The sequence below is a fragment of the Crinia signifera genome, chromosome 2 (genome assembly GCF_055691185.1).
Source record: "Crinia signifera chromosome 2, ASM5569118v1, whole genome shotgun sequence".
Taxonomy (NCBI): domain Eukaryota; kingdom Metazoa; phylum Chordata; class Amphibia; order Anura; family Myobatrachidae; genus Crinia; species Crinia signifera.
The window spans coordinates 229,159,940-229,184,954 of record NC_139218.1 but is presented as its reverse complement, the minus strand read 5'-3'; the positions used below and the strand labels follow the sequence as shown (position 1 = coordinate 229,184,954).

At 44.0% G+C, this 25,015-nt stretch overlaps 1 protein-coding gene across 3 annotated transcripts in view; it reads left to right on the top strand.

Annotated features, from left to right (window-relative positions):
• DOC2B (double C2 domain beta) overlaps positions 1 to 25,015 on the top strand; it is a 590,856-nt gene that overhangs the window by 457,623 nt on the left and 108,218 nt on the right. The gene's annotated exons all lie outside the window — the stretch shown is intronic.

The window sequence follows — 25,015 nt, the reverse complement described above, 5'->3', positions numbered from 1 at the left end:
CAAGCAAACAAGAATGCTTTTCTGTGAGCTTTACTGTGCAAGGCCAATGTGGAGGTTAAAATGTTCCACCTCACCATTAGAGGTGGTGGAACTCCATTCTACCCCATTCCCCCTCACTTTAAACCTTGGCCATGCTACAGTATCACCACTCAGTGCATTTCTATGAGCCACCGGAGTGAATTACATGCACCCAAATGGTAACGGGATTGCAACAATCGGGAGTCACATGTGGCAATTAGAATGGGATAGATGAGCAGGGCTACATTTATATAAATGCAACCTGGTGCTGGTCAATGTAGAATATGATTCATCCTGGCCCTAATCAGGAAGGTACATATGTAGCATGCTACATCTTTGCAGGGGCTGGCGACCACCAGTGGCGCATGCACACAGTCCCCGCCACCTCCCTCGCTGTTGCCGCCAGTCCCCCTCGCCGCCCTGGCACCCCCCCCCCCCCCCCCGAACTTGGCAGCATCTCCCAGAAGCGGAGATGGGCAGGGAGACGCTGCCCAGTCGCCGTGATACTGGGACGCGTGTGCGCATGAGACACACACGCGTCCCAGTCCCTATCGCCGGTGCTCGCCAGTGAAAGGGATCTGGCGGGCTCCAGGAACAGATGGAGCCGGCTCCATCTTTATGATAATTGAGGAGGTTCCTAACTTTATGTTAGAGCAGTTTGTGATATACACTACACGGCTACCATGGAATTATATTATGGCACTTTATAACAAACACAGAATATGGTGAAGCCAGAACCAGAGAATTAATGGCTATAATTACCAGTTTAGAGTCAGGGCCTGTGCATAGTCTCTGAGGAAGAGAAAACAAGAAATATATGGCAGTGATGTAATTGCATTTTTATTACAGTAGCTTGAATCTGTAGCACTCCAATGTGTTAAAAGTATGAGGTCGGGTGTGGTATGCTGGCACTACAGTTGGGATTCCTTTTGTCAGTATACTGACATCGGAACCCCGACTGCCGGTATTCCCACAGAAGAGCAAGAGCAATGAAGCCCCTTGCGGGCTTGGTGGCTCATTGCGTTCGCCACAGGTTCTTTTCTCACTCTATGGGGGTCATGGAACCCCACGAGGGAGAGTAGCCCCTGTCATTTAGGATCTAGACTAATTGGGCATTTTACAGTCGGGATTCCGATGTCGATGTACTGACAGTCGGTATCCCGACTGATGCTTCATCCCGGTCAGTGGCAAGTGATCACTTCAGTAGCATTTGCTATAGTGTAAATGCTACATGCTATAATAGGGATATTATGGTGAATGCTCCGTGCTACTAGACATAATAATGATTGATGGATTTCCCAAGGGTGACAGTAACTAAGGGGAGCAAGAATAAAGCAAACGGTGATGACCCTAGTTCAGATGAGTAATTATTTGCACTGATAGCAGATCCACAGACACATATTTACTTGATTTACTGTATGCAGTGTGGTTCACTGAATTTACCGTAGGTGACAGATTGTGGAACTGTTTTATAGTTTATTTGAAAATGAACATCTTCATTATTGTCTTTGTTTGTCCATAATTGAAGCTGAAAGAGATACTGAAAATTAGAACTCCCAGTCACCCTAGAGAACTCTCAGCCACATTCCTAATGAATAGCAAAACATGCAAATTAGAAGTCATGTCCTTTCTCTATCCAGACAAAAACCTGCAAATCATGATGGCATAAGGGATTTAATGCACTACTGGCATACCAAGCGCACAATAATGCGGGACTCTACCTTCCATCATCTAAGTCGATGTTTATAGATATATTTGTCAACAGGGATTTAATGCAAATCATAAACATACAACCATACTTGCCTACTTTTGAAAACTAGTTTCAGGGACATTATAATTGGTAGTATAGTTTTGCACAGCTCCCCAATGAGGGGGTGTGTCATGCTCCACCCATAGCTCATTATTCAGAGAAATTTGAAAGTGGCACCTAGAAGCGTGGGTGTGTACTGCTACATCTGAGAGGAATCTTTTAAAATGACTTATATACAAATGTAGATGAGCCCCAAAGAAGTTAGTAAGAGCTACTGTACTTTGTAGAGTGCTGGGAAATGGTGCTGTTGATTCAATGTAAATGTATCTATCTCTCATTCCTTTTTCCCAAAAATGTAACATTGTAACATTGTAATGTGGGCTAGGTGAAATGAGGGAGATTGCTAGACTAATGAGGGAGAAAGGGAGATTGCTCATACTTACCTACTTCTGGCTGCCCTTTCCAAGAGAGGGCAGCCAGCTCGGGGGGGGGGGGGGGGGGGGCAGAGCCACACTAGTGGCTATTTGTTTGGGGGCATGTATAGAGTGACCGTGCCATTTTAGCCACGCCGCCCGACGCGCAATGCCATTTTCAATGCATTGTACACAGTCCGCAGGGATAAAATGGCACGATTTGCGTAATTTGACCCGCGGATCCCCCCCGCCGAGGGGGGGGTCGCAGGTGCCGGCGGGTGGGTCGCGGGAGCCGGTACCGCTTTGCAGGAGGGTGGCCCCTCTTTCTGGGGGGCCGGGAGGAGGACCTGATTTCCAGGACCCTCCCGGCCATTCTGGGAGGGTAGGCAACCCTGAGATTGCTGTTATTTCAGGGAGTCTCCTGCAGAATGCAGATCGGTAGGAAACTATGCATACAATGTAAACAGTTGTGTTTCTTTCTTACGGTTTTATTAATAACAAATATATTTGAGTTTTTTCCATATTACAAGTATTAGTAGGGATCTAAACAACACTGAAAGAAGTAATTGTGGGCTGTGTTTACGAAAATAAATGTATATGGTTCCTAAATGCAGCATTATATCCATCCTGCGGTGTAACCTCCCATATGACTATGGTGTGCTACTCATCATCATCTACATGTGCTTGAAACACAGAAATGAAAGTAGCCCTGGTAAATGGTTTGGAAGTGGCCTGACATGTGCAGCACCAGAAGTGTAACATGTCGTGTAGCCATGGATGGCAGAGATGGAATAAGATAATGAATAAACAGGAAATGCGGTACTTGTTTCCTAGCACGGCGCCCACGATATTAAGTTGTATGACATCGCATCGCATGCCATATGCCCGCATGCGATGCGATTTTAAATTGTATAAGCCCCTATACGATTTTTAATTGTATAAGCACCCTAATGGGTGCTTACAATGTTAAATGCACCCCCACGCCACCCCCACTATCAATCCCAACCCGAAGCGTGGCGAGCCCGCGAGCAGTGGCGGTACGCGTCCTCCGACCTTTTCATACCCCCACTACCCATGTCAGCGTGGAGCATAGGTGCCGATTCAGTGGGTGCTTGAGGGCCCGAGCACCCACGGAAATTGATGAGCACCCACCCGCTCAGCAGCGGCTCACCCACCCGCGTCCCACTGCACTCCCCCTGCCTCATCGCTGGCACAGGTACTGTCTAGGCCTTTATGTACCTGCACTATGGGGGCATTTATGTATTAGGCACTGTGGGGGCATTTATGTATTTGGCACTGTGTGGGCATTTATGTATTTGGCACTGTGGGGGCATTTATGTATTAGGCACTGTGGGGGCATTTATGTATTTGGCACTGTGGGGGCATTTAGGTATTAGGCACTGTGGGGGCATTTATGTATTTGGCACTGTTGCCATAATTTGAATATTGGAGACAACTGTGCTGCGTAATACAAATCAGTATTATTTTGTGGCCACGCCCCTTTCCCATGAAGCCACTCCCCTATATTTTTGGCTTGAGCACCCACCAGCTACAACATAAATCGGCACCTGTGGAGTTGATTTTATATAGTGTGTCGAGCGCAGCGAGCCACCGAGCCCGAAGCGTGGCGAGCGGACGCGTATCACTTTACATGTATTCCGCGTCCGCTCGCCACGCTTCGGGCTCGGTGGCTCGCTGCGCTCGCCACACTATATAAAATCAGCTCCAAGCCGATGTGGTTAGTGGGGGTATGAAAAGGTCAGAGGACGAGTACCGCTCCCCTCGCGGGCTCGCTGCGCTTGCCACACTTTGGGTTGGCGTTGATAGTGGGGGTGGCGTGGGGGCGCTTTTAACATTGAAAACACCCATTGGGGTGCTTATACAATTTTAAATCGTATACCATTGTATATGGCATACAATGGCATACAATGCGATGGTATACAATTTTAAATTGTATAACATCGGCTGCCATTGCGTAACATCGCATTGCATCGCATACCATCGTATGCCTTATGGTATGCGATTCGATGGGCGCCGTGCAAAGAAACAAGTACCGGAAATGCTTGTAAAAATATTTATTCAATACTCAGTGTAATTTTAACAAATAATAACCTCTATAGAACTCCAGGACTAACCTTCTTTATTGTCTTGTTACAACTGTAAATAGCAAAAAAGTCATACAAACAAGCATCCACATAAAATAAGTAAAACAAAAGACAAGTGCTGAAAAGTCATTCCACAATCATTCAATAAAAAAGTATCTCATTTCACAAGCCCTGAAACACCCACAAGAGCTCCTTATCTTGTAAAGTGAACCCATGATTCTCCATGCTCATCTGTCCCAGCCATAATTACTGGAATATGCCCTTCTTGTGGGTGGCTTACTTTAGACCACCCATTCCTTATATACTGTATGCAAACAATCTAGGACCTTGCAATATTATTAAGAGCTGGCATTCTTATGCCGTTTGGCTAATTCCTACTGTACTGTGGCATGAGTCTTTCTTTTGTAGAATTAGCCTTATTTCAAGAAAAGTCAAATACAGTAATTGCTAAATAAAGAATATTGACGGACTTTTTCTGATTGTTAATGAAGCCAGCGTGTCTCTATAATATCACAAGCAGAATAATCATAATTGCAAGTGAACACAAAGGATCCATAGATCTCAACAGGGCATAGTAAATCAAAAGGAATACAAAAAGGATAATTAGACATCAAAACAAATTTTTCATTTCACACTGCAAATATAACTCTCATAGTCCTTTCATTGTGAATTACATATTACAGGATAATAGCTCAAATACTAATTACATTGCCCAAGAGACAAACTGTGTTTTGTGCTTTTCAAGCTCCAGGCTGCTGCTTGATAAGTAACAATACATTAGTGTGATATATGTTTCTATGGCAATGCCACAGAACCATACATATATCCCCCCCAAAAATTCCTTATTAGACAACACTGACACAACTGGATATTGGGAAAAATGGTCATTCTATAACTTGTATATCCAGGGGCCTCTCAGTGATCTTAAATAAAAATCAAAGCATATATAATGTAAAAAATCAAAGCATATGGCTACCCAACTTCTTATTCTCTGACATCTCCACCATCATCCTGGTTGACTTCAATATTGCTATTGACAGTCCACAATCTCTGCAGGCTTCCAAACTCCTCTCTCTAACCTCCTCTCTCGGCCTCTCCCAGTGGTCCGACCCCTCTACTCATGAGGAAGGCCACTGCCTTGACCTTGTTTTCACCAGGCTGTGCTCAGTTTCTGTTTTACTAACACTCCCTTCCCTCTATCTGATCACAATCTCATTACCCTCTCGCTCTCCTCCATTACATCAAGCTCACTGACACAGAAATCATGCATGCCTACTCTAACCCGTAGAAATACCAATGCTATTAATTTTCCACAACTTTCCACCTCTCTGCAACAACAGCTCACTCTAATCCCTACACTTACCTCTCCTGACTCTGCTGTTTCCCACCTGTACCACACTCTTGAAACAGCCCTTGATGAAGTGGCTCCAGCTACCCATTAGCTCTTCTAAATTCAGGTGCCATACCACTATCGGGTAAAAAAAAAAAGATATATATATCTATATATATATATATATATATATATATATATATATATATATATATATATAGTTGGAGCCTCTGTCAACTTTGTTCCTTAGGTCGTGGCTCACCATGGCTAGCCATGGCTATACTATCATTCTCAGCAGCAATACAATACATAGAACATTACAGTAGGGGAATAGCATAGTAATCATATTACTCACTTAATTCAATTAACAGGATAAATGAGGAGGGCTCCATCTGTAGAACAATTAACCCTTTCCCTGCACTGAAAGTAGAATAAGGCTGCAACTCTATAAGTCCCCCTGTAAGTGGGGGAAGACAGGTAGAAACAAGAGAAAGAGGAATAGACTGCACCTCAATATGTGCCACCACCAGCAAAATCTTAATCTGAAGTAACAATACTACAGCAAGCTGGATACAATTATAAACAGTTTTTAATAACAATAAAATCGTTCATGTTTTAAAAGGCAGATTCCATTTGCAGCATATGAAAGTCTGCGTTTCGTCATCAAGACTTCATCAGGGGTAGTACATATAGGTAGCAAGAAGGAAGGCCATGTCGTTAAAAAATATATAAATGTTAATACCCTTAAAGGGATCCAAAAAGATCTGATAATATACATACCAATGGTATAGAAATGATTGAAAATGTAGGGAACAAAAGTGTCCTCTAAGACTTCTGGTAATAATTATGGATATTCACTCATATCTGTATATGTTAATATATTATATAATTAGATGATGAGCAAGGATAAAAGGTAATTAGAGGAGATCATTTCAAGATGACGGTACATACCGAGTATTCAATAGTGAGGAACTGGGTGAGATAAACCAGCACGGTGCAGGAAATGCCATTGAGGCATTTCCTGCACCATACTGGTTTATCTCACTCAGTTGAACCTTTGATGCTTTACTGCACCAATAATGCTCCTTGATAAAGGTCCATGTACTGAGGATCGAAACGTCGAGTCTCATTGGTTGTACTGTTTACCCCAAGTTGCACTTATGGAATAAAAAACGTTTGTTTTTATATCAAAAGGATCATTCTTTGATATCTGGTGAGTGCTCATAACTCTCAAATGAGCATTGGAGTATATATATATATATATATCTTATATATATAAGTCCTATGATGAAACGTGTAGGGGTGTGGCTTGTGTGACGCTACCTTTCAGCTGTAGACGCTGCTGGTCACGGAGTGGTTCACCGGGTTGTGAGTACAGACAGACCTAGACGCCGCTGTCCGGGAGAACCTGAGAAGATCAACTTGGTCCCGTGAGTCGGTCCATTTTTATATCTTGTGATAGTCAGCCCACACCAGAGGATTGTCTTGGTACGGGCACTACTAGTTGCAAAAAGTTGCTTTTAACGTGGAGCACACATTTTTATTAAAACGATATTACACTATCAGGCACCACCTCTCACTCCAGATCGCACCACACACACCTGCCGCCAAGTAGCGTGTATAGATCTGGAGTGAGAGATGGTGAGTACACAACCAATCGGCTGCGGGCTTGTGGGTGTGTTAGGCCTGTTAGCACAGGTATTTTAAGGTCACTGTATTGTATGTATCTTTGTTTCCCTGATGACGGAGCGCTGACTCCGTAACAACGTAGGACCATATTAAACTATTTTTAATCTTCAAAAAGCCTGTGGAGTGCTGCTATATTCTTTTGCTGTACATTGGACCCCTGAGGCCGCTGGAAGGCACCGCAGCAAGTATTGTTATCAGCGTGTATACAAGTTGAGTGCCGGGTGGCTGCTGTATATGTGTATATATATATATATATATATATATATATATATATATATATATATATATATATATATATAAATATAGGTACTTGTTTCCTAGCGCGGCCACACTGATTTACATCGGGGTGGTCGTGTCGGAAAAATCGCGTCCATCGCATGCGATTTGGTCGCATGCGATGCGATCGACGCGACCGACCCGATTTTTTGATTGAATGAAATGTAAATAGGGTCCCTGGGATCCGATTTTACATTGGATTCAATGTGAAATATTCCCTAGACCCCCAAATTTTACGACGTAAACCCCACCCCACGATAGACGCCAACCCGAAGCGTGGCGAGCGCAGCGAGCCCGCGAGGGGCGGCGGTGCGCGTCCTCCAACCTTTTCATTCCCCTACTATCAACGTCGGCTTGGAGTTGAGAATATATAGTGTGGCGAGCCCCGCGAGGGGACGCGTATACCTGTGAAGTTATACGCGTCCGCTCGCCACGCTTCGGGCTCGGTGGCTCGCTGCGCTCGCCACACTATATATTCTCAACTCCACGCCGACGTGGATAGTAGGGGAATGAAAAGGTCGGAGGCCCCGCACCGCCGCCCCTCGCGGGCTCGCTGCGCTCGCCACGCTTCGGGTTGGCGTCTATCGTGGGGTGACGACGGGGACATCTATAATGTGAAATGGGTCATATTGGCCCATTTCACATTTTTCACATTTTTTTAAAGGTGAGATGGACTTAATCAAGTCCATCTCATCTTGTGCCATTATAATGGCACAAGACCGACGCGATCCTCACGATTTCAATGTTAAAAAATATTTTAACATTGAAGCCTATGGCAAAATCGGGGGCATCGCGTCGGTCGCGTCGGTCGCGTCGGGACCAATGTTAATGGTCCCGACCGACGCAATGCCCCCGATTTTGTACCTTTGCCGGCAAAATGGACCTGATTTCAAAGGAAATCGGGTCCATCGTGTGGATCGTGTACCTTAACTTAAAGGTACACGATCCACACGATTATGGCCGTGCTAGGAAACAAGTACCTAAAAAAAAATATATATATATATATATATATATATGTTAGAAATAGGCGTCACTCCGGGGCTTTTGCAAAACAGTGAATTTACTGTGAAACGGTAAACTTCATTTTGGGCAATGCCCATCATCAGGACCAACACAAACGTGTTGTGTTTGTGTTGGCCCTGACGACGGACATTGCCCGAAACAACGTTGGCCATTTCACAGTAAATTCACTGTTTTGCAAAAGCCCCGGAGTGACGCCTATTTCTTACCTGCACATATCTGGTGGAGTCATCCACAAAGGAGGGCACCCGGGCAGTAACATTCAGGATTGCGAGGAGTGCAGGACAGCACAGCGCATTATGTATGTATGTGTATGTATATATATATATATATATATATACCAATACGAAGAAAGGGCACTCAGGGACTCGTTTCAGGTGAAAGGTGGACTGGTTTATTCAGTCAGATGACGCCTACGTTTCGGGGTGTCCCCCTTCGTCAGGACACCTTTAACTTGTCCTGACGAAGGGGGAGACCCCGAAACGTAGGCGTCATCTGACTGAATAAACCAGTCCACCTTTCACCTGAAACGAGTCCCTGAGTGCCCTTTCTTCGTATCGGTATTTACAAAGGGCTGCAAGGCCACTATTGTTGGCACCGGGGCACCCTACCATTCTCTGGCTACACAGAAGTCCTGTTGTGCTGGTTCTCTACTCTGGTTGTATATATATATATATATATAAATTTTGATGGCTGCGGCACTCCACATGTCAGCTGGAAATAAACACAAAAGTCTGGTGCCCCCCCCACAGAATTGACCCAACCGTGGGCTTAGATATGGCGTGGTGGGAGCAGCGGCACTCAAATAAGGACACTGACGACCTGGATATACCAAAGTTTCAAGACCTGATGGTCCCTTTATCAAGGTGCAGAATGGCCCTCGGTGGACTTCCAATAAACCACAGAACAACGGTTTCTAGCTTTTGGTTTTATTTCAACCCTTCATCAGGATCACACACAATGTTGTACATGAAGTTAAAAGAGCTGGAATTTCTTAATATTTTATTTTTATAATAAAAATCGTTCAAATTCAAAATTTTTATAAATAAAAGTTATTTTAGGCCCTGAAATTGTTCTGCAACCTTAAAGTCTTACTTATTGGAACTATGTTGTGCTGTGAATAAAATGCAAGATTTTTCTGAAGCTGTTTTATATAAGACTAAATGTATTCTAACTTTAATGGTCCTTTAAAACTTTGAGTAATTATAAATATGACTTTCTGATTCAATGGTTTGGAAGTAAGAATGATGGAATTGAGATTAATTTCAAGCAAATGTATATTTAATTAATATAATCACAGCATAGTAGGGTTTATTTTTTTCACTGCTTTCTTTTCCATATTAGTTTCTTACAGTATGTCTTTATCTCCATGTTTGCAGTCATTAGCCATTCATGCACAATAACTGCCATGTACAACTGATTCATTTCATGTATCTTAAATTAAAAGTATAAAACTGGTGCTGTGGGAAATCAATACAAATAAAATAAATGATTTATTTCTTATAAATACTTTGTTTTCACATATAAAAATCAAAGCTTGTGGAAAAAAGACACAACAAAATTCAAACATACTAATCATAGGCCAAAATTGATGCTCTAGTGCTGAACTAACTCAGGGATTAAATAAATGCTGCTCGAAGACAACATAACAAAAGAGTAATTCAAATATATACTCATACTGTACCTGCCTACCCTAAAAAAAATTATACTTTCAAGGAGATACAGATGGAGCCCCTCTTATTGTTGCCCGGCGCCCACCAGAACATCCCTTTTGGCGCACTCCGGCAGAGAGGGACTCCAATAAACTGGGCTGCGCGTGCATCCCAGTCTATAGGCGGCTGGGCAGCAGGTCCCTGCCCATCTCTGCTTCAGGGAGACGGGCAGGGTTGGGGGGGGGGGGGCGGCAGTGGGGACCGGCTCTGACGGCGGGGGAGATGGTGGGGAGCTCCGTCTTGTCCGTGCGCCCCCTGGCGGGAGCTGGCGAGGGCTGGTGATAGTTTCGCCAGCCTCTGCAGAGATGGAGCACGCTCCATCTGTATGTGTAAAACTGAATGCGCTGTACCCCATGAGGGGCGAGTCCTGCTTCATACTTGGGGTGTATCTATTGCTCATAGGTGTGTCCAGCAGCGAAGCAGCATGAAGAAAAAATGGTTAAATAGGTTTGAATAGGGGCTGATTCATCAGAGTATGTAAAAAGGGTATTTTTAACTAGTACAAAAGCTTGTTTTGCCTTTGCACAAAATATTAATGGGGTTATTGCACAGAATAACCACAGTAGAGGACCCTATGTATCATGTATCTAGTAACACTATCCTCAGATAGGGCCTTATTCTGGTTGAGTCGGATGGTTCTGAAAGTGGACGGATGGCCGATGGTTGGTGTTTGCGCATGTGCAGAGGCTTATCTGCGCATGTGCGAACGCCGCGCATGTCCGAATACGGCGTGAATTCTGTGCAGAAAATGAGCGATTGTAGCAATCCGAACATGGGGTGGAGAGGAGCGTGAAGGGCTATTTGGGCTCATTACCATATGTGTACGCCCCGCGTTTCATGGGCATTCCCATGAAAACGCTGGGCATACGTATGGTAATGCAGCCGTGACGCACGTGTGGGTGGCGGACATATGACATAGCCGGATGCCAGCTGCCCGCCCATATCCCTGCTTTTGCACAGAGAAATGCCCGAGTGGTCTGGAGAATTCGGTGCCGCCTGACCACTCGGTCCAGCATTCGATGGTTGGCGACCAATGAAAGATGGGGGAGGTTCCCTCAGATGGAGGAGGTGTGCACATGAAAAATCCGCTCGCTGTCCTTTTGGTTCGACATCTTACCGCATTCGGACGATGTGAGCGATCCGTACGGAATGCAGGGCTAAGAACACTCGGTTCCTGTCCGAAAACACGCATCCGACCGGACCAACCAGAATAAGGCCCATAGTGATGACAGAATTGAGCCAATAAAATATGCTTTATTCTTGGAATAAAATATTTGTTAATGCTGCACTGCTAAACTATTTTTTATCTTTTTTTATTATACTGTACGGCACAGTAGCTCCCCAGTGCTGCCATGCTTCTGGCTCCTGAACACTGTTTTCAAATTTCTTACTACCTGGCTCAGGTCAGTGAATAAGGGCCTGATTCAGACTGGATAGCAAATGCAAAGTCTTTCTCAAATGGGATGAATCATGTGCAGTGCAGGTGGGACAAAGTTACCATGTTCAGAGAGAGTTAGATTTGGGGAAGTTATTTTTTTTCTGTGCAGGGTAAATACCGGCTGATTTATTTTTACACTTTAATTTAGATTTCAATATCACTCAAATATAACTGTGCATATGGTTTTGCCCATTTGAGAAAGATTTAGCATTTGCGATCCTGTCTGAATCAGGACTTAAGTCATTAGTGATGGATTTATAATATGGGCTGCAGCCCCTCCCCTTCAGTACAATTGGATCTCCTAGTTGCAGGCTATGGACGTGATGTACGAAGTCCTGAAAAGTGATAAAATGGAGAGTGATAAGTCATCAACCAATCAGCTACCACCTGTCATTTTTCCAACATAGCCTGCGACATGGCAGGTCGGAGCTGATTCGCTGGTGGTTTATCACTCACCATTTTATCACTTTTTCAAGCTTAGTACATCGCACTGGCTACACTGTGAATGGCAGTGACTTCCCATTGAAAGTTCTACATGGCAGTCACTCAAAGGGCAGGTAGTCCCATTGGGAGGTGTTTTCTTCCTCCGGAACCGCCAGTCCAGGCTGTTATTAACAGAGGGCATGCTTCCATTGGAAAGCCACTCCCTGCCTTTCGGAAAGCCTTTTGTGGCTTTTATGGACAGCAGCTGATGCAGTCCCTAGAGGCCAGTATTTTGGAGTAGGTTGTGTTTATGGTGACTTAATTTTATAATTTGTGGCTGGTCCCTGTGCTGTTTACTTCTTAATCCTGAATGTTTGCCAGGTTCAATGTGTATACTAGTGCTTCAAATAGGCTTGGGAAGAGAGAGGCTTATAAACCTGCCCAATGAAAACAACATAGTGGTGGGGGTGGGACCACATGAGCAAATTAATAGTTTTGATCACTCTTGTGAAAACTAAAAGACAGTAAGCCAGTTTGTCGTCCAGTGGCTGCTCCATTTTGTTTTGTGGTGGGAGGTGGGCTCCTGATGAGTGCAGCTCATGGGTGTCGCCATTGATGTAATGATCAGGTGACTACAATCAGCCTACCAGTCCCAGCTTGTTCCTAGCAGCCCATGACAGCTTCCTGCATGTACTGTAATAAAAGTGATCTTCCTGATTTATCACAGATAGTCTGTGAGTGAGTATTCTGTGTTTCTAATTATTCTCCAGCGACATCGATCCGCTCTGAGCAGTTATTTGGTTATTTTTCAGTTCTGATATTCTGCTTTGTCTTCAAGCAAAGATGGTACAGTCCATTTGGTTCTGATATCCTTTCTAGTCTTCTACCAGTCCGACCTTGTCCACCTGCATATTTCTCAGTACAGAACCACCTTCTCAGTCCTGTCCACTGATGCAATAAGCTTTATTTACCATGTACTTTTACTAAATTGCCATGTACTGTGAGTCATTGTTTCTTGTTTTTGCTCATTTATGTATTCTGCGAGGTGCTGCGGAACCCTTGTGGTGAAAAGTATTAAAAAATAGTTTACTCTTTTTCTTTTTTTTATATAAATTTTTTATCGTTTTTTGAAAATAAAACATACAATAAAACAAGGAGGGAGAAAATAATAAGGAAAGTAAAAAAAAAGTCATGATATAGTTTGCATACAAATCAGGTAAATAAAAGGAGATAAGAGACCGGAGCACAAATGTGATATAATATAGAAATGAGGCATAATACTAAGATAAAATCTCAGGATGAATAAGCACATACTGTAGAGACAAGAAGTCAAAGGGAGGAGTCAAATCAGAAGAGGTATCATAGGAAATATTAAAGACTAGATCCCAGGTTCAAGCTAGGTATATGCAGAATAGAAAGATAGATGGAGGAATCACTGGTACAAGAATGGCCTGATATTTCTCTGTATTCAATCCAATGGAACCATCTCATATGAGTAGATGAAGCTGAGGAGGAATATGTAACATCCACGGTCTCATATATGAAGTGTTTATGGATCTTATTTTCAATCATTTGTATTGTCGGTATATTAGAGGACCTCCAGAACTAGGCAATAGTAGCTTTAGTGGCTATCAGTATGTGGCCTAGAAGCATACCTGTCGACTTTTAAAAACTCCTCTCTGGGAGAAGCCTGGAGAGGAGTGAATGGGGGGCCTGACGAGGCAAAGTTTCGGGGGGTGGGGCGAGGCTGACATCACCTAGCCCCGCCCCCACGATAAGCAGCCACATTAATTTGCGGGTCTGAGGATGGGGGAGGGGCTAAATTATGCAAAACAATGTGATTCGCATAATTTTAGCCCTGCCTCCTCCCGTGGACCCGAGAAAATCAGCATTTTATACTACGGAGAAGGGGGGGAGCAGGGGCTGTGGTCAAAATGCGGGAGACTAACCAACCTTCCTGGGGGGCCGCGGGAGGGGGACCCAATTTGCGGGACCCTCCCGGCCATTCCGGGAGGGTAGGCAATTATGCCTGGAAGGTAATGGTGTCCAAGAGACAGTTTGTCTAGGCAATAATAGAAGAGGGCCAAGAGAGGGTTATTCGGCACATCAGGTCCTAAAACTTTTGAAATGAGGAGGAACACATCACGCCATAATGAGTACCGGACAGGTCCAAAGATATGTAAAATATCCCTCACCATCCTTTAGTTCCACCAGCATTGCGAGGAGATATTAGGCCAAATCTTATGGAGACGGTCGGGGGTAAGGTAGGCTATAGGAACTAGTTCTTTAAGTACATCTTTGAATGATTAATGCATTTAGAGATTTTAAAAAAGGAATGAAAAATATATTCCCAAACCTCATCTGAGAATACTGTAAGTTCCTTTCCCATTTAAGCTCTGCGGGGAATCTGTTTCCCATGTTTCCCATGATCAAATATCGGTACCATCTAGAGATTCAAAAAAAGAGATGAATATTTTAGGAAGGCCCAACTGCCTAGGGGATTTGAGGGAGTGATTCTGGAGCCTCTAGTGCCTTATTTGAAGATATTTAAAGAAATCTCACTATTTTTAGTTTCACACCTCTCCATATGTAGGAAGAGATCAATCTATTAAATTTATTTCAAATCGTCCTGGAGAGGGAGCAAGGGATAGTGTGGAAGAGGTACATTAGTTTGAGCAGGAATACCATTTTAGCTGCTGCAATACGCCCAACCCAGGAGATCCAACAGCATCCAATCTTCAGTGAGTTTGTCAAAAACTTGCAATAAGGGACCATAATTAAAATCTAAGTTTCAACGTCTTTTGCAAGGTTATCGCCTAAGTACTTAATTGACATGACTTGCCATAGATCTTTATACCTGTCTCTCATAGGATTAACCATATCCTCTGGTACATTAAAGGGAAGTGCCTTAGTTTTAGTGGTGTTCAATTTATAATATGATAAATTAGCGTAAATATCAAGAATAGAATGTAGGTGTGGGAGTAAGGATTCAGGGTTGTGAATACATAATAAAACATCTGCAAACAAGCTAATTTTGTGGGGAATAACCCCTATAATAGGACCAGGTATGGAGCTGTGAGGCCTAATACACTCTCAGCCAGAGGCTCAAGTGCTAAAGCAAAAATCAGAGGGGAAAGCTGGCACCCTTGGTGACTACCTACCATTCATTATGTCAAAGTTTGAGGAGTTGCATCCATTAGTAAACACTGTCGCCGATGGTGAGGAGTATAAAGCTAAGATAATAATAATAATAATGTTATTTATATAGCACTTTTCTCCTAATAGGATTCAAAGTGCTTGCTTTAGCCTTTTACAGCTCAAAATACAAAACAAACTTAACAACTTAACAAGGACATTAGTGAAATGCTTGGGTGAACAGGAAAGTCTTGAGTCTATTTTTGAATGTTTCCAGAGTGGAAGCTTCTCGAATTGAGCGGGGAAGTGAGTTCCATAGAGTTGGAGCCACGGCGCTGAAATCTCGACCCCAGGTGAATTCAGGGAGATTCTGGGTACTGTTGTAGTCTTTCATCAACCGGTCACAGTAATCAAGTGGGGCAATAAGGGATCAGAAGCTGCTGCAGGTACCTTGGGCCCTGGTCATGTAGAGCTTTAAAAGTCAGTAAGCCAATCTTGAAAATGATTCGCCATCTTATAGGCAGCCAGTGAAGGGATTACAGAATGGGTGTTATCTGGCTGGAGTGGGGCTGATTGGTTAATAGCCTGGCAGCTGTATTTTTTACCATCCGCAAGCGGAACAATTATTTTGCTGGGAGACTGAGGTAGAGCGCACTGCAGTAGTCAAGGCGCGATGATACAAATGCATGTATGAATTTAGGCAGATCTTCTGAGGGAATTAAGTGCTTAATTCTGGCTATATTCCTTAGATGATAGAATGAAGATTTAATTGTGACTGATACCTGATGTTTCAAGTGTCAAGCCACTATCCAGGACAACACTATACAAGACAACACCAATATTCCGCACATGTTCCGTATTTTGAAGTTCTACATCCCCAAGCGTAAGTCCTGTTGGTTGGCTCTTCTGCAGTCTTGTCCTGTGACCTATAATAAGCACCTCTGTTTTATCAGTGTTCAGTCACAGCCAACTGGCAATCATCCACGCCTGTAGCTCAGCTAGACAGCCATTTAGGGTTGGTATTGGGTTCTCAGTACCTGGAACAAAGGACTGGTACAGTTGTGTATCATCTGCATAGCAGTGGTAGACCAAGCCATGACGTCAGATTATTTCTCCCAGTGGTAGCATGTAAACAGCAAAAAGCATGGGAGATAATATGGAACCCTGCGGGACACCATATGGAAGTGGCAATGGTGATGATGGAATGAAGTAGTCTACCTGTAAACCCAAACTGCCGTAGGGTATCTTGCATATAATTCCAGTGGAGCCCATCAAATGCTTTTTCAGCATCAAGTGATTGGACCAATAAAGATTGTTTCCTCATCTGACAATACTCAATAATATTAATAACTCTGTGTGTATTGTCAGAGGCTTGCCTGCCCAATACGAATCCAACTTGGCCAGGGTTAATTGAACCAGGGATATTCGGTTAGCAATCATTTTGGCGAATAATTTAGTGTCCGTATTCGGTAAGGCTATGGGTTGGTAATTTTGAACGGCTGTAAGTGCTTTACCTGGTTTAGTAATGGTGACCATTTGAGCTTCCAACATTTCCTTAGGGAAAGTAAGGGTAGTGAAAGCTTCATTGAAAACAGATTATAACAGGAGCTAATGTGGATTTAAATTTTTTATAAAAATTCGAAGAGTATCCATCTGGGCCAGGTGCTTTGTCTAAGGGAAGGGAGTCTATGGTCCTTTTGATATCACCTAACGACCAAGGGGAACTAAGTCTCTCTCACAAGGAGGAAAAGCTCATGTAAGAGTCGATTAATATCAACCAGGGACGGTTGTGGGGTATTCAGGGTCAGCTTTCCAATTACTGTATATAATTGCGAATAGTACTCTGCAAAAGTATTAGCAGTGTCAGTAGGATTAGTGACTTTAACCCCTTTAGCGTATATTCACTCCTTGGCTCTAGGACCTTGAAGCTTACGAGCCAGTAATCCTCCCTTTATTGCCCAGAACATAGTATTTTTGATTGAAGTGATGTAAGTTGCGATAAACTTCAGCAAGCACAAAGGAATTAAGCCTGTGTCTCGCAGCGAGAAGTTTGCAAAATAATGTTTTATTTGCTGGATCCGCTTTATGAGCAGCCTCCAAGTCAGCCGCTTCCGTCTCAGCTATGGCTATAGTCCTTTTTTAAGTCTGGCCGCTACCTGGATCACAGTACCCCATAACACCGCCTTCAAAGAACACTAGTGTGTACAAGTGGAAGGGGATGCGGTCATTTGGTCTACTGCATTATGGTCGACAGTCATTAGGTCGAATCCATTAGGTCGACATGCTAAAAGGTCGACATGACTCTAGGTCGACATGGGAAAAGGTCGACATGATTCTAGTTCGAAAGGTCATTAGTTCGACAGGTCATTAGTTCGACAAGGTCATTAGTTCGACATTGTCTATGTCGACATTCACAAGGTCGACATGGAGTTTTTCACTGTTTTTTGAGCCAACATGTGCCGACAGGCGGTATTTCATGCCCTACCATCCACTAGGGCGTGGTGGGAGAATAAAATAGTGTGCCGAGCGCAGCGAGGCACCGTGCCCGACGCATAGCGAGCGCAGCGAGCGATGCGAGGGGATGCAGTGCACTTTAAACTGTTTCCATGTCGACTGTGTTGACATTCAGGTAAAAAAACAGTGAAAAACCCCATGTCGACCTTGTGAATGTCGACATAGACACTGTCGAACTAATGACCTTGTCGAACTAATGACCTGTCGAACTAATGACCTTTTGACCTAGAATCATGTCGACCTTTTCACATGTCGACCTAGAATCATGTCGACCTAATGGATTCGACCTAATGACTTTCGACCATAATGCAATAGACCAAATGATCCCAACCCAGTGGAAGTATCCTCAGAGTGGTTAGTCTCAAGAAACAAATCTAAGGACCCCTGTTGAGCCTCTGGCAGATAGAATATGCACAATATTTTAAACCCCCGGGAATGTGTTTGAAAATTGCTTGATAAGAGCTAATTCAGCTTTTTTTAAAAAGAGGAATAAGGGTTCATGGGGTTATAAATGAAGAGTATGGGAGGGCTTCATCCATCAAGACCAGTCTGTGCTTTGAGGTCTTAGGGTGGCCATACATCTACAGATCGATTGTCAGATTGGGCTGGTTGGAACAAAAACTTGGTAATACCTGAGTGACAGTTTTTGCCAGTTTCCCAGCATTTCAAAGCAGATGGTCAACTATCATTTGCTCTCATCCATTACCAGGATTTTGTTACAACCAGCCCAATCTGACAATCGATCTATAGATATATGGCCAGCTTTAGACTTAGAGAAGGCTAGTTAGTGCTAGAACCTGCAGGGGTGCTATATTTGCATACATACTTTATATCTAATTAGAGCCAGATAGGCTAGTATTTATGTGTATGATTTATTTTGACTTTAACTGCAAATAAAAATATCTGAGGCTATTTGTACCAAACACCCGGGACTAGCATATTACTGTTTGGCTGCTGAAGAAAGTGCACCCATCTACCCCAGGAGATGGCACCCTTACCTGATTTGCTCATAATATATTCTGTAAATATTGCATTGAAGATATCTCTTAAAAAATGTAAAATGGAACATTATTTTGCTAGACATATGTACATTGTTTACTAAATTTCTACAGTGATGCTGTACATTATGGTTTCTGTGGCATTCATGTTGCTTTGCTTGTCATTATACCCATATAGGTCAGAAAGTGGTTTGTTCACCAATCAGCTCTACTTTAGGATGTTCCCATTAAATACACCATTAAGTGATGGATATATATTAATACATAACTTTTTTGTAGACAGATGGAATTTCCAATAATCAGAGTGTAGATTGAATATGAAATTATACAATAGTACCCTTTTGTCCAGCACATTTAGTGACTCACATTAAGGGTACATAACACACACATAAGGGTACATAACATACTTGCCTACTTTTGAAAACCAAAATGAGGGAGATTTCAGATGCTAGCAAAATGCACCGAGCGAAACGTCGCACACCATTAAAGGGGTGTGTCATATTTCAACCAAAGGGCGTGTCTAGTGACACACATGGGTGTATCTATTTCCACCCAGGGGTGTGTCCTGCAGTGGCTGGTGAAAAAAAATATGAAGAGCCGCATACCACGAGAGCAAGTATGTATATGGCAACCTACAAACAGAAGCTGTACAATTGAAACCAGCGATCATGTGTGGTTGCAATGTGTTCAACGGTCATGAAATATTTTCATATAAGTTCTGTTTTCAGTCAGGCTGAAAAATTATAATAGAAAAGCATATGGGCACTGAAAGACATAGCAGCATACCTCCCTAGATTGACGTTATAGAAGCTGTAAGCTGCCGCGCCGAAGGCGCGGCCAACTTGAAAGTGGGTGTGGCTCAAATGAAAGGGGCGTGGTCTAAGGACAGGTCCAGGGCCTAACACCACAACCCTGTTTTGTCACTTTAGGAGCTTGCCCAGCGCTCCCTAAGCAGCCCCTGGCTTTCTCCCTGCACTGGAGATGCTATGAACATGTGCAGGGCATCTCTTCAGCGGTCACCGGCTGCTCAGTAGGGCAGCTGAGATCTCCAGCTCCCCCAACTGCCCCCAGCCCGCAGGACACTGCCACCCACAGGAGGAACAGCAGGACAGTCTCCAATTAGTGGGACTGCCCCGCAGTAATTAGGACAGTTGGGAGGTATGTAGCATTATTACTACAAATTTATTAGCCCAGGACACAGAGGGGGTGAAGCTCTTGACACGACCTGACCCACCATACACTGAGAAGTTGTGTAAATATGGCTGCCAGGGCTTAGAAGGGCGGGACTGTCAGCGCAGCTAGGGAGACTGCAGGCAGGACTGCCATCAGAAATTGTGGGGCCCAGGACAGACACAATAGGCAGGGCCCCCGGCTCCCCACCATAATACTCACTACATATTATACCACATGCTTTAATGCCTATGACACAGTATGCTACATGCTTTAAATGCCAATTACACATTATACCGCACACCGTAATGCCCACAACACATTATGCCACACACCGTAATGCACATTACATATTATACCACGCGCTGTAATGCCTATTACACATTATGTCATATGCTGTAAAGCCCATTACACATTAAGCCCCACACTGTACACCTCGGCAACCTACGGAATATCATGCTGTGTGTCAGATAAATACATTTACTGTTTTATATTTCTTTATTTATATACAGTAGAGAATAGGTGTCACTCCCCAGACTTCAAAAATGACACCTGGAGAAAGGGTACAGGGGTGAAGTGACAGAGGGTGAGATGAAGGGGTTAGGTGAAGGGACGAGAGATGTTTAGGTTATGGGGGTGAGGTGATGGGGTGAGGTGACAAATCAGCAGAAAGTGAGACCCCAGATTTTTCTTTTTAAGCGTGCATTTAAAAAAAAAAATAAACAGCAGGATCTCTGCACATATCCATAATTGACGGGAATTCAATTGTACACAGTGTTCTGTTGCAAAACACCATAGCAATGCCAGTATTGTAGCATTGTTTAAAATATCGCCCAGCATGTACACTACAAACGATACACGCTCCCACTGGTTTTACCGACCACCCGTTGTCATCTGTACAAGCAGCTCAATTGACAAGTCATCAATGACTACATGCACATAGCGGAGACCCGATGACATTCGTCAATGATATAGTCAGTGCATATGCACTACATGGTTGGCCCAGCAGATTAGAGGGAATAGATGATATCGCACAGGAATGAATCGTAAAGTGTATGCACCTTTATAGGTGACCGAAATCTTGCAAAGTCTGCACTACTATAACCAACCAGTCTGTGCACAGAAAGGTGTGTACACTACACACACAGCACTAACTTAGCAATAAACTTATTAGTTGTAGGAAAATGCTGATCTACTCCGATGCAATGATCTCAGGAGAGGTACAGTATATCCTACACCTGATCCAATAGAAATGCCCTCCGTTTACCTCTGCACCAAGTACTGTATGCTGATCATGGACCAAGCCTTGAAAAGATAAAAGGTTGTCCACAGCTTCTAGCTGACATTTATAAACTTCATTCTATAAAAAGGAAAATACAGAAGCTAGCTGTTGTATACGGGTAAGCTTGGCAGCTCCCCTCCACCATGAGTTGGAAACACAGCCATACAAGTGCTGCTTATCCGCACATACAGAAAGCTGTGGGCACATCTGTACATGCTGGCAGCAAGCCTAGCCGTGCCAAGTGCATGCAACCTGTATACACACACATGCTGCTACCCGCTGTCCCTCCGCAGATATAATTAACTAGCACTATCTGTGCCCCCAGCTGCAGCCACCCCAGGACAATGCACATACCAGGAGCAACAGCCCAAAAACGCATCACCCAATCAGCAACTCTGAATCCGCCATCTTCGCGCTTCCTGCTTCTACCGACAGCTGACAGACCCCGTGACGGGTGCAGGAAACTGTCAACAGAGGATATGACGGGGAGGAGGTGAGGTGATGGGGGTTGAGAGGGGTTAAGGTGACAAGGGGGGAGGAGGTGAGGTGATGGGGGTGAGGTGAAGGGGCAACGGGTTGAGATGACAGGGGCGAGGGGAGGCAGGTCTAGTTCTTACCAGTATTGTCGGGCCTCCCGTTCACTGGCGCTGCGGCAGTGTATATATAACAAACATGTGAATGGTGCAGGGGGTAGCTTGCTGGGCCCGCGGTCCCCCCAGCAGCAGGGCACCTGGGCAGCGGGGTCCAGGCAGCGCAGGTGAGCAGTGGGGTCCGGGCGGGCAGGAGGTCCCTGTGGTGCATGGACAATCAGTGGCGGATGGGAACTAGTTCCAATCCGCTGCAGCGACCCCACCGCTGACTGCCCATACACCACAGGGACCTCTGCCCACAAGCACTACCCAGGTACCACCTGCCTCCCAGGGCCCCCACAGACTTTAATTTGTCAGTCTGCTATTTACTGTGCAGGGTGGCAAAAAAAGGGCAGGGTGGAATTTGTCGGCTTTTAAAGGGGCAGGGCGCAGCGCCCTGTGAAATAAGCCTAGCGGGAACACTACATATATATATATATATATATATATATATATATATATATATATATATATATATATATATATATATATACACACACACATACATATACACACATATATATATATATATATATATATACACATATATATATAAAAATATATTTTTCTCTATTTATAGTGAGGTGCAGTATGTGCACTCACTACTATGTGGGCTGGGTATCAGCACAATGACATAGGAAGCTCAGTGTACCTGTGTGTGAGAGGGTAGAGTGGGACACAGCAGGGAGGAGAAGGAGGAGGGACGGAGAGAACAGCCCAGCAGCTTGTGGAGCAGCAATGAGGCTCAGGAGCCAGAGAGGAGATGCGGGCACCGGTCTGATCGCTCTCCCACAGGTTTCCCCAGGTGAGGCTGCTGTATGACATAGTTATACTTACTGGCTGCCGCTCCTGACACGCCGCGTGCAGCGTGCTCCCGGCTCCTGCTGCCCGGCTCACAGTCCACAGTCCTCTGCCGCTTCAAAGCTCCCGCCCACGCTTCTGCTGCCGCACCACACAGCTTCACTGTTCGTGTTCTTCCTTCCCACGGCCAGCTCTACCCACACAGCCCCGCGGTAGCCGTCATAGGGACATCACACCGTCGCGCATTCAGGCCCCGCCTCCGCAACATCGCGATCGCGCATGCGCACTCAAGTTTTATTTTCAAAGGGGACAAAAAACCGGGAGGAACCAAGGGATTTGCGGGGGACGGGAGAAGGATTGACAAAACGGGAGACTCCCGCTAAATGCGGGAGGGTAGGCAAGTATGGTACATAAGGGTACATAACACAAACACATCGACCGGACCAACCAGAATAAGGCCCATAGTGATGACAGAATTGAGCCAATAAAATATGCTTTATTCTTGGAATAAAATATTTGTTAATGCTGCACTTCTAAACTATTTTTATCTTTTTTTATTATACTGTACGGCACAGTAGCTCCCCAGTGCTGCCATGCTTCTGGCTCCTGAACACTGTTTTCAAATTTCTTACTACCTGGCTCAGGTCAGTGAATAAGGGCCTGATTCAGACTGGATAGCAAATGCAAAATCTTTCTCAAATGGGAGGAATCATGTGCAGTGCAGGTGGGACAAAGTTACCATGTTCAGAGAGAGTTAGATTTGGGGAAGTTATTTTTTTTCTGTGCAGGGTAAATACCGGCTGATTTATTTTTACACTTTAATTTAGATTTCAATATCACTCAAATATAACTGTGCATATGGTTTTGCCCATTTGAGAAAGATTTAGCATTTGCGATCCTGTCTGAATCAGGACTTAAGTCATTAGTGATGGATATATAATATGGGCTGCAGGGCTGCAGCCCCTCTCCTCCAGTACAATTGGATCTCCTAGAGAGCCAGTTGCAGGCTATGGACGTGATGTACTAAGCCATGAAAAGTGATAAAATGGAGAGTGATAAGTCATCAACCAATCAGCTACCACCTGTCATTTTTCCAACATAGCCTGCGACATGGCAGGTAGGAGCTGATTGGCTGGTGGTTTATCACTCACCATTTTATCACTTTTCAAGCTTAGTACATCGCACTGGCTACACTGTGACTGGCAGTGACTTCCCATTGAAAGTTCTACATGGCAGTCACTCAGAGGGCAGGTAGTCCCATTGGGAGGTGTTTTCTCCCTCCGGAACCGCCAGTCCAGGCTGTTATTAACAGAGGGCATGCTTCCAGTGAAAAGCCACTCCCTGCCTTTCGGAAAGCCTTTTGTGGCTTTTATGGACAGCAGCTGATGCAGTCCCTAGAGGCCAGTATTTTGGAGTAGGTTGTGTTTATGATGACTTATTTTTATAATTTGTGGCTGGTCCCTGTGCTGTTTACTTCTTAATCCTGAATGTTTGCCAGGATCAATGTGTATACTAGTGCTTCAAATAGGCTTGGGAAGAGAGAGGCTTATAAACCTGCCCAATGAAAACAACATAGTGGTGGGGGTGGGGCCACATGAGCAAATTAATAGTTTTGATCACTCTTGTGAAAACTAAAAGACAGTAAGCCAGTTTGTCGTCCAGTGGCTGCTCCATTTTGTTTTGTGGTGGGAGGTGGGCTCCTGATGAGTGCAGCTCATGGGTGTCGCCATTGATGTAATGATAAGGTGACTACAATCAGCCTACCAGTCCCAGCTTGTTCCTAGCAGCCCATGACAGCTTCCTGTATGTACTGTAATAAAAGTGATCTTCCTGATTTATCACAGATAGTCTGTGAGTGAGTATTCTGTGTTTCTAATTATTCTCCAGCGACATCGATCCACTCTGAGCAGTTATTTGGTTATTTTTCAGTTCTGATATACTGCTTTGTCTTCAAGCAAAGATGGTACAGTCCATTTGGTTCTGATATCCTTTCTAGTCTTCTACCAGTCCTACCTTGTCCACCTGCATATTTCTCAGTACAGAACCACCTTCTCAGTACTGTCCACTGATGCAATAAGCTTTATTTACCATGTACTTTTACTAAATTGCCATGTACTGTGAGTCATTGTTTCTTGTTTTTGCTCATTTATGTATTCTGCGAGGTGCTGCGGAACCCTTGTGGTGAAAAGTATTAAAAAATAGTTTACTCTTTTTCTTTTTTTATATAAATTTTTTATCGGTTTTTGAAAATAAAACATACAATAAAACAAGGAGGGAGAAAATAATAAGGAAAGTAAAAAAAAAGTCATGAT